Genomic DNA, 8704 nt, shown 5'->3' on the forward strand with positions numbered 1-8704 from the left:
GTTTGAACCACCAACTTTTTAGTTAGCAGTTGAACACTTTAACCACGACACCACCAGGGCTGCTTCTACATTAACTTAATTTGGTCTTTATCCTTGGTTCCTGAGTGATAACTCTAAATCCTTGGAATTTCCTGAGTAATTGAAGAGCCATGGTGGCAAGTGGCTAAAGCCCTCACCTGCTGTCCAAAAGGTCGATGGTTTGAACCCACCAGCCACTCCTCAGGAGAAAGATGTGGCAGTCGGCTTCACTAAAGATTTACAGCCTTGGAAACCCTATGGGGCAGTTCTACTCTGTTATATGGTTGCTATGAGTCAGAATTGACTGGACTGCAGTGGATTTAGTTTTGTTTGGGTTGTTATTGATAGGCCTCCAGACGACACCTGAGAGTTTATGCTAATGAGGTGACTCAGGTGAGGGGCTGGCCAGGACAGAAAGACCACCTTGTGATATCAGTTGACCCCAGGGGAGAAGGCTGATTCAATCAACCATACGTATGTAATGATACCCTAAAAAGGGGTGTGGACACAAGTTCCTTGGGCTTTCTGGTTAATGAAAGTGGAAGGGTAACTAGTCCCTTTTTGGGACATGGAAGCTTCGCATTGGAAACCCTCTCAGACCTCAGCTTATGTGTCTTGCCTTTGTGCTGATCCTGATTTGTATTGTTTATAATAAAAAGTTGGAATCATAAGTATAGTGCTTTCCATGAATTCTGTGAGTTATTCCATCGAGTTATCAAACCCAAGGGAGTAGTGGGAGCCAGCAGGTCAGAAGTGAAGGGGGCTGGGAACTCCTGAGCTTATGGCTGGTATCCTGAGAGTATAAATTTGTACCCCCAATTTGCAGCCAGCAAGTCAGAAGTGACAGGAGCCTTGGGGAGCTTGTGGCTGGCATCTGATGTCTTGGGCAGACTTGGCAGTCTGAAGGACTGTGTCCTTTAACTTGTGAGGTCTGACCTAGCTCTGGGTGCTTAGGGTCAGAAGAAGAAGTGCTGCATGGGCAGCTGGTATCAGAACACTGGTGGCAGAGAAGTGAAAAGTGGGGATTCTGTTTTATGTTTATTATTATCCTCATAAATGTAGTCAGTGGGAAGCACTGATGTTTTGGCAGCAGGGAAGTTAACAACATTTTTGACCATTTACATTACAGACTATTGCTTCCTTCCCACTGTAGCTTCTATTTCAAAACCATCATGGTTGGATGGGTGGGAGGGAGCCTGGCACTGAAGCCCCTGCATCAGCCCCCCACATTGCCTCTGAGCACCAGCCTCTGCTGGGGGAGCGGCTCCTCCTGCCTCTGGTTCTTCAGGGCAGAGTTTCTGCTCCCCAACGGCAAAGGAGCAAGGAGGCCAGAGCTGGCCAATGGCTCCTGAGTCTCAGTCTGTTTGGGAAATAGGGGACAGAAGTGTGGGCCCAGGCCACGTGGCCTCCAGCTATATTATCTATGCTTTTGTCAGAAGTTCTATATTTTTTATCACTCGGAGTTTATCAAGCAGCAATGTGTCCTGCTAACATTTACATTTTGAATACTTAATGAAAAATAAATTCCAAGTTTTATCATGGAAGAATGGAATAAATTTGAGATCTTTATAATAATGGCTTTTATTAACAATGTTGACTTTGAAAGTTTCTGACCTACAAGAAGAAAAAAGTTCATAAGTAAAAGATGAATTGGAATAAGGTGGCAATGAGACAGAGGGAGGAAAAAAGAGAAAGAAGGGATAGGGCTTACTCCTTGTCTACAAAGAAACCAAAACATTCCTCAAAAAATATAACTTGCATCACAAATAGCCTCAAAACAGTAACCACTAAAACTGCCTAAGCGCTTGCTCTTCTCAAGGTATCCCAACGAGCAGGCCACGAGCGGTGCTGTAAATCACAGCGGTGTTGCGGCTTTGTAGTGTGGCCGCCTGGTTCAGCGGAACTACATTTCCCAGAATTCCCTTCCCTGGGCGACAAGAGAGGTTGTACGAGATTTGGAGGGCGGAACCACAGGCTGTTGCTTATCGGCCTGCAACTGCGCCACCTCGGTCTGGAATCCCCCTTTAACGTCTGCGGCTCCTGCATCAGGTGTGTCTGCTTAGCTTTGAAGGGCCCTGGCCTCTGCAAAGACAGAGGCAACAATAACAAGGTTGAGTCCATCCTCGAGGGCTTGTCAGAGCAAACACATTAAAAATAAGACGTTTTAATTGAACACCCCCTTTTTTTCCTTTCAGAATTCACTTCGGGAAACTTGTAAATTCCCAGTTTCTTTGAAAAGTGTGTAAATCTACAATGTTTTCTCAAAAACCTGCGGAAATCCTCCCCTATCTCCCAGTTTCCTGGAAAGAGATTAGTGTCATTCGGGTGGCTTCACCTACCTCTGGCCATAAAGATAACCAGTTGCCCTGGAATTAACTCCAACTCATGGCAAACCTATGTGTATCACAGTAGACTGCTCCGCAGGGTTTTCAATACCTGATTTTTTGGAAGTAGATCCACAGACCTTTCTTCCAAGGCACCTCTGGGTGGGCTCAAACAACCAACGTTTTGGCTAACGTCTGAGCACATTGTTTGTACCAACCAGGGACTCTGGCCATAAAGACACTAGGAATTTTATCTTGAAAACATGAATGTAATGGGTTGCATCCATTTAGCTATATCAAGGGTCAGATTCCTTCCCATCTTTGCAATGTCTTTAGCAGACTGGCTGTGATGTATCACTTTCTGGTTTAATAATAATAAAACTATTTTCTTTCTCTCCTATTTTTATGAGGGAATTTTCTGAGTTGGGAATAGATTTTGCTTTTAATATTTCCCAACAAGTTCCAACTTGTTCTCACTCTCATCCACTTTATATCCATCCTCCCTTCCTGACAGACTGCTTGACCAGCTCCCACAGTGCATAAGGTCACATATCTAACAAATACATTTGTTGTTGTGGTTAGCTGCTGTCGAGTTGGCAACCCCATGCACATTGGAACGAAACACCGTTGTGATCTACATATAGGGTTTTCAGGTGTAACTCGCCAGGCCATTTTTCCTAGTCCCTCTTAGTCTGAAAGCTCCACCGGAACCTGTTTAGCATCATAGCAATACACAAGCTTACACTGACAGAGGGATGGTGGCCACTCATGAGGTGCATTGGCCAGTTCTCCTGCATGGAAGGTGAGAATTCTACCACTGAACCACCTCTCTCTTTATATATATGTACACACACACACACACAACACACACATACAATTGGCCCTCCATATCTGCGGGTTCCACCATCCACAGATTCAACAAACCGTGGATCAAAAATATTCGGGGGGAAAAAAGTTCCAAAAAGCAAAACTTCAGTTTGCCTGGTGCCGAGCACTAGGCTGAATCCACGCGAATGCAATGATGTGTAGGCATCCCCTGCTGTAGCCTCCCACCATTTCACAGATCCTCAGTCTCTCTCCAGTACTCGTTTGAGCATTGTTCGCTTTGTGTCTTATCATTATTCCCTAAACAATATAGTATAACAACTTTTTACATAGCATTTACGTTATATTAGTTACTATAGTAATCTAGAGGATGTGCATCAGTTATATGCAAATACTATGCCATTTTATAGAAAGGACTTGAGCATCTGTGGATTTTGCTATCTGCTGGGGTCCTGGAACCAATGCCCTTTGGTTACCAATGGAGGACTGTATAAATTTCTATCTATCTTCTGGTAGTTTTGTTTCTCTGATTGTATTTTGGGTCCTCTTTCCCTTATTTGAAGCTCTGATGGCCCGGTGGTTAAGAGCTCAGCTGCTAACCAAAAGATTGGCAGTTCAAATCCACCAGCTGCTCCTTGGAAACCCTATGGGGCAGTTCTCCTATTTCCTACAGGGTCATTATGAGTCAGGATTGACTCAAAGGCAACGAGTTTTTTTTTTTTTTAGTGACATAATTGAGTTCTTAGTGCTATTCTGCTTAACACACATTAGAGAGTACTGCAGGTTGAATTGTGACCCTAAAAAGATATGCTGAAGTCCTAATCCTCAAACCTGTGAATGTGAACTTATTTGGATATAAGGTCTTTGCAGATGTAATCATATTAAGATGAGGTCATACTGGAGTGGTGTGGGCCCTAAATCCAATGTGATTGGTGTCCTTATAAGAAGAGGAGGACATGTCTGGGGTCTTAAAAGCCTGTGAGCAGCCATCTTTGGGAACAAGGGAGAATGAAGAAAACCAAAGACACAAGGGCAAGATTAGTCCAAAGGACTAGTGGGCCACAACTACCACAGCCTCCACCAGACTGAGTCCAGTACAACTAGATGGCACCTGGCTACCGCCACTGACTGCTCTGACAGGGATCACAATAGAGGGTCCCGGACAGAGCTGGAAAAAAATGTAGAACAAAATTCTAACTCACAAAAAAAGACCAGACTAACTGACCTGACAGAGACTGGAGAAACTCCAAGAGCATAGCCCCCGGACACCCTTTTAGCTCAGTAATGAAGTCACTCCCGAGGTTCACCCTTCAGCCAAAGATTAGACAGCCCCATAAAACAAAATGAGACTTATGGGGCACAACAGCCCAGGGACAGGGACTGGAAGGCAGGAGGGGACAGGAAAGCTGGTAATGGGGAACCCAAGATCGAGAAGGGAGAGTGTTGACATGATGTGGGGTTGTTAACCAATGTCATAAAACAATGTGTGTACTGACTGTTTAATGAGAAGCTCGTTCTATAAACCTTCATCTGAAGTACAATAAAAAAAATTAAAAAAAAAAAAAAAAAGAACAGACACAGACACAGAGGGAAGACAGCCGTGTGAAGACAGAGGCTGAAGCTGGAGATAAGCAGCAACAATCCAAGGAACCCCTGGGGCTCCCAGAAGCTGGGAGAGGCAAGGAAGGATCCTCCCCTAGAGGCTGCAGAGGGACACTTTGATTTCGGACTTCTGGTCTCCAGAACCGTGAGAGAATACATTTCTGTTTTAAGCCATCTAAATTTGTGGTCATTTATTATAGCTGCCCTAGGAAACAAATACAGAGAGGTGAAAGCCTCTAACATGACCAGTGGTTAACTCTGCTTAATTTCCTGAGATGATGAAGGCTTGAGGAGCAGGGGAGAGAGTCTAGGTCTCCTTCAAAAGTGGTTGGTACAGTGTACATTTCCTAGAATGATATGATATTGTGATAAAATATACAATATATACCTTCCTATATTAAAAATTTCTAGAAGGATGTCTATAAATCTTACCAGTGGTTTCCTCCACCTCTTCCAAAAATTGGGATGACCACCTATTTCTATTATTCTAGCCCTTCCTTGTTTCTTCGGGGTTCTACAAACTCAGGGCCTCAGGGCCGCCAACTCCTTGGCAGGTTATTGTAGTGCACTCTTGAAATAAGTTGCCTGTACACGTGACTGGAATTTCTCTGGAGCAGCTAGTGTCCGCTTAAATTCTCTTTACTCTCACAGGTCTCAATTGCCTATTACCAATGTTAACTCCACTGGCTACCAGCACTTGTCAGAGATGTTCTGACCCTCTCCTGAGAGCCCACTTTATAGGCTCTGCGGTGCAGTGAATTACTTCATGTGACCCTTCTAGCCATAGTCTTTGTAACTCTCACCAAATGACTGCGTGGGACTATGCAGATGAAGTGCTTGTGGCCCAACGAGGGAATTGGATAGCTTGCTTATAATGTAAATAAGGTACATGGCACCCTTGTGGGGGCGGGACCACGCAAATACGATGTATGGAACCTTAACAAGGGGATTGGACAGTTTTGCCATCCTGCTAGGCTTAAAATGAGCCATCCCAGAGGTGAGAAGGGAAGATCTCACCACCACCAAGAAAGAAAAGCCACGAGTGGAGTGTGTCCTTTTTACCCAGGAGCCCTGCACTGAGCAGCTTCTGGAACCAGGAGACCGAGAGAGAGAGCTGTAACACCGAACATGGAGAGAAACGGCAGCAGCAGAGGCAGGAGACCCGCAGGTGGGCTTCCAGGCCCACAGAGCGAGAAAGCTCAGCGCCTTTGGGCAGGAGGCTTGCTGGTGAAGTAGGGTGCCTCTGAGCACTTCGTGGAGCTACGTTTGCTGACCCACAGAGCTAGAGCTGAGTGCCTTTGGACCGAGGCTTACGGGCAGAGTGGGGTGGCTCTCGGCACTTATCGGCAGAGCTAAAAGAGCTTTGTCACACTTGCCCCAGCAGGGCAGAGGCCAGGTTGAGGGCCAGAGAAAGACCTGCCTGCAGGCATAGCTGGGAAGAAGCTGTCCTGATCAAAGAACTGTACCCTGAGCATTCCTAAACCTGTTACTTCCATAATAGACCCTGTTATGGATTGAATTGTGTCCCCTAAAAGTATGTGTCAACTTGCTTAGGCCATGATTCCCAGTATTGTGTGATTTGTCCACCATTTTGTCATCTGATGTGATTATCCTATGTGTTGTAAATTTTACATCTATGATATTACTGAGGCGGGATTAGAGGCAGTTATATTAATGAGGCAGGGCTCATTCTACAAGATTAGGTTGTATCTTAAGCCAGTTTCTTTTGAGATATAAAAGAGAGAAGCAAGCAGAGAGACATGGGGATCTCATACCACCACAAAACAAGAGCCAGGAGAATAGCACGTCCTTTGGACCCAGAGTCCCTGTGCTGAGAAGCTCCTTGACAAGGGAAGACTGATGACAAGGACCTTCCCCCAGAGCCGACAGAGAAAGAAAGCATTCCCCTGGAGCTGACATCCTGAATTAGGACTTATAGCCTCCTTAGCTGTGAGAGAATAAATTTCTCTTTGTTAAAGCCATCCATTTGTGGTATTTCTGTTATAGCAGCACTAGATAAATAAGACAGACCCCATAACTGTGAGTATGGTCTGTGAGTTATGTGGCCATTGCAACGAATTATCGAACCCAGCAGAGAAGTAGAGAGTGCTATGGGAGGGACGGTTGGTGTCAGAATTAGTAAAAACGTCAGAGAGAGGCGGTATGTCTGACCTCCGCCTCATAGGAATCAGCCTTAGGCTGTTGATCTTGATTCTCCCTTCCCCTTGTGAAGTTAGACGAGGAGGTCAGATGCCCCTGCCACACCATTTTTACAGGCTCTAAGAAAAAATGATAATAAAGATTTTGAATTATCTACCTTGTTATCCTTAACATACATGATATCAATATATCTATACTTTAGTATATACATTCAAAGAAAAAAACCAGTGATATAGAAAATTAAAATCGCAGATAATAAAAAAATAATGTTACTTGTGTCGAAAAGAAAAAGTTGATTGAATCAATTAGAGTTAACAGGGTTTGTTGAGTGAGAAACAGTTCACAAGCAGGGAGCACCCCAGACTGAGGAGGCTCGAGTTTACACAATTACAACCCCCTTTTACCACTTAGATGAGTAAGTACTTTGCCCTTTGCTTTGATTGGTTGATGAGTGTTGCTAACTCATGAGTACTGCTGCTGTTGTTTTTGTGTGCCCATCAAGTGGATTCCAACCCATAGGGACCCTATGTGAAACAGTAGAACTGCCCCATAGAGTTTCTTAGGCTGAAATCTTTACAGGAGCAGATCGCTAGGTCTTTTCTTCTGTGAAGTGGCTGGTGGGTTTGAATTGCCCAACCTTTCAATTAGCAGATGAGCGCTTTACCCATTGCAACACCAGGGCTCCTATAAGTACTGCTAACTGATACTAATTCATGCTGGTAAGTAAAAGCTGCTAAGTTTTTATTCTGTTTCTTGTAAATGGCTTTATGACTAATTTTTGTTTGGCTCTTGGCCCAGGGAAGCCATTTTAACTTCTACCTCTATAAAAACGTTTAACAGTTTTTACTGGAGTTATGTTTATTCTCACATTTGGGAACAGACTGGCTAATGTTCTAGAAATTATTGCAAACCAAATAATGAAGCTCCCATGTAGGTTTGATTCAGGAAAATACAGAACGTTGTCTAAAACCCTATCCCATACCTCACCTTACACTTCTTACCCACCTCTCCCTCCCTGGAAACAAGGTAGCACTGCCTCTTAGTTATACCCATACCTTGCTTTAAACAGTCTAACTTCATTTCCCAACCTCTCAAAACTAGACATCTGAACAGGTATTAAGGTAAAAGTATTTTCTCTCCTTCTGTTTAATGACGTCAGTAAAAATCTAAAAGGAATTGTCTACAGAAAATTTAGATTGTATTTCTGCCGCCAGGAGCACCAATATTCCCACTGTAATGCCTGGCAGCCATCCACCCAAGCCATCCATCCAATGCTGTGCCGGACAGGGTCTTTATGTGATCACCACTTCCCACCTTGAGAACCCATTGCCGAGGAATCATTCTGACTCATAGCGACCCTACAGGACCGAGTAGAACTGCCCCGTAGGGTTTCCAAGGCTGTTACCTTTATGGAAGCAGACTGCCACATCTTTCTCCCACAGAGCCGCTGGTGGGTTCGAACTGCCAGCCTTTTGGTTAGCAGCCAAACACTTAACCACTGAGCCACCAGGACTCCTTCAACCTTGAGAGACAGGTAGTTTTTTCTCAGTTTTACAGGTGAGGGACCTGCCCAAGTTCACCCAGGTAGCAAGTGGCAGATCCCAGGTTCAAATCAAGTCTGTGTTCCTCTCACACTCTCTACTATACTTCACACAGACACAGCCAGTCCTAGCTTTGCAGGGTTCTGAAATGGTTCACTTACCATAGTTTAGTTATATACACCAGTCCCCCAACAATACGGTTCTAAGTTCAATTACTACAATGTATAAATTGAA

This window comes from Trichechus manatus, unplaced genomic scaffold (genome assembly GCF_000243295.1).
Source record: "Trichechus manatus latirostris isolate Lorelei unplaced genomic scaffold, TriManLat1.0 scaffold00308, whole genome shotgun sequence".
In the NCBI taxonomy this organism is placed as follows: Eukaryota; Metazoa; Chordata; class Mammalia; order Sirenia; family Trichechidae; genus Trichechus; species Trichechus manatus.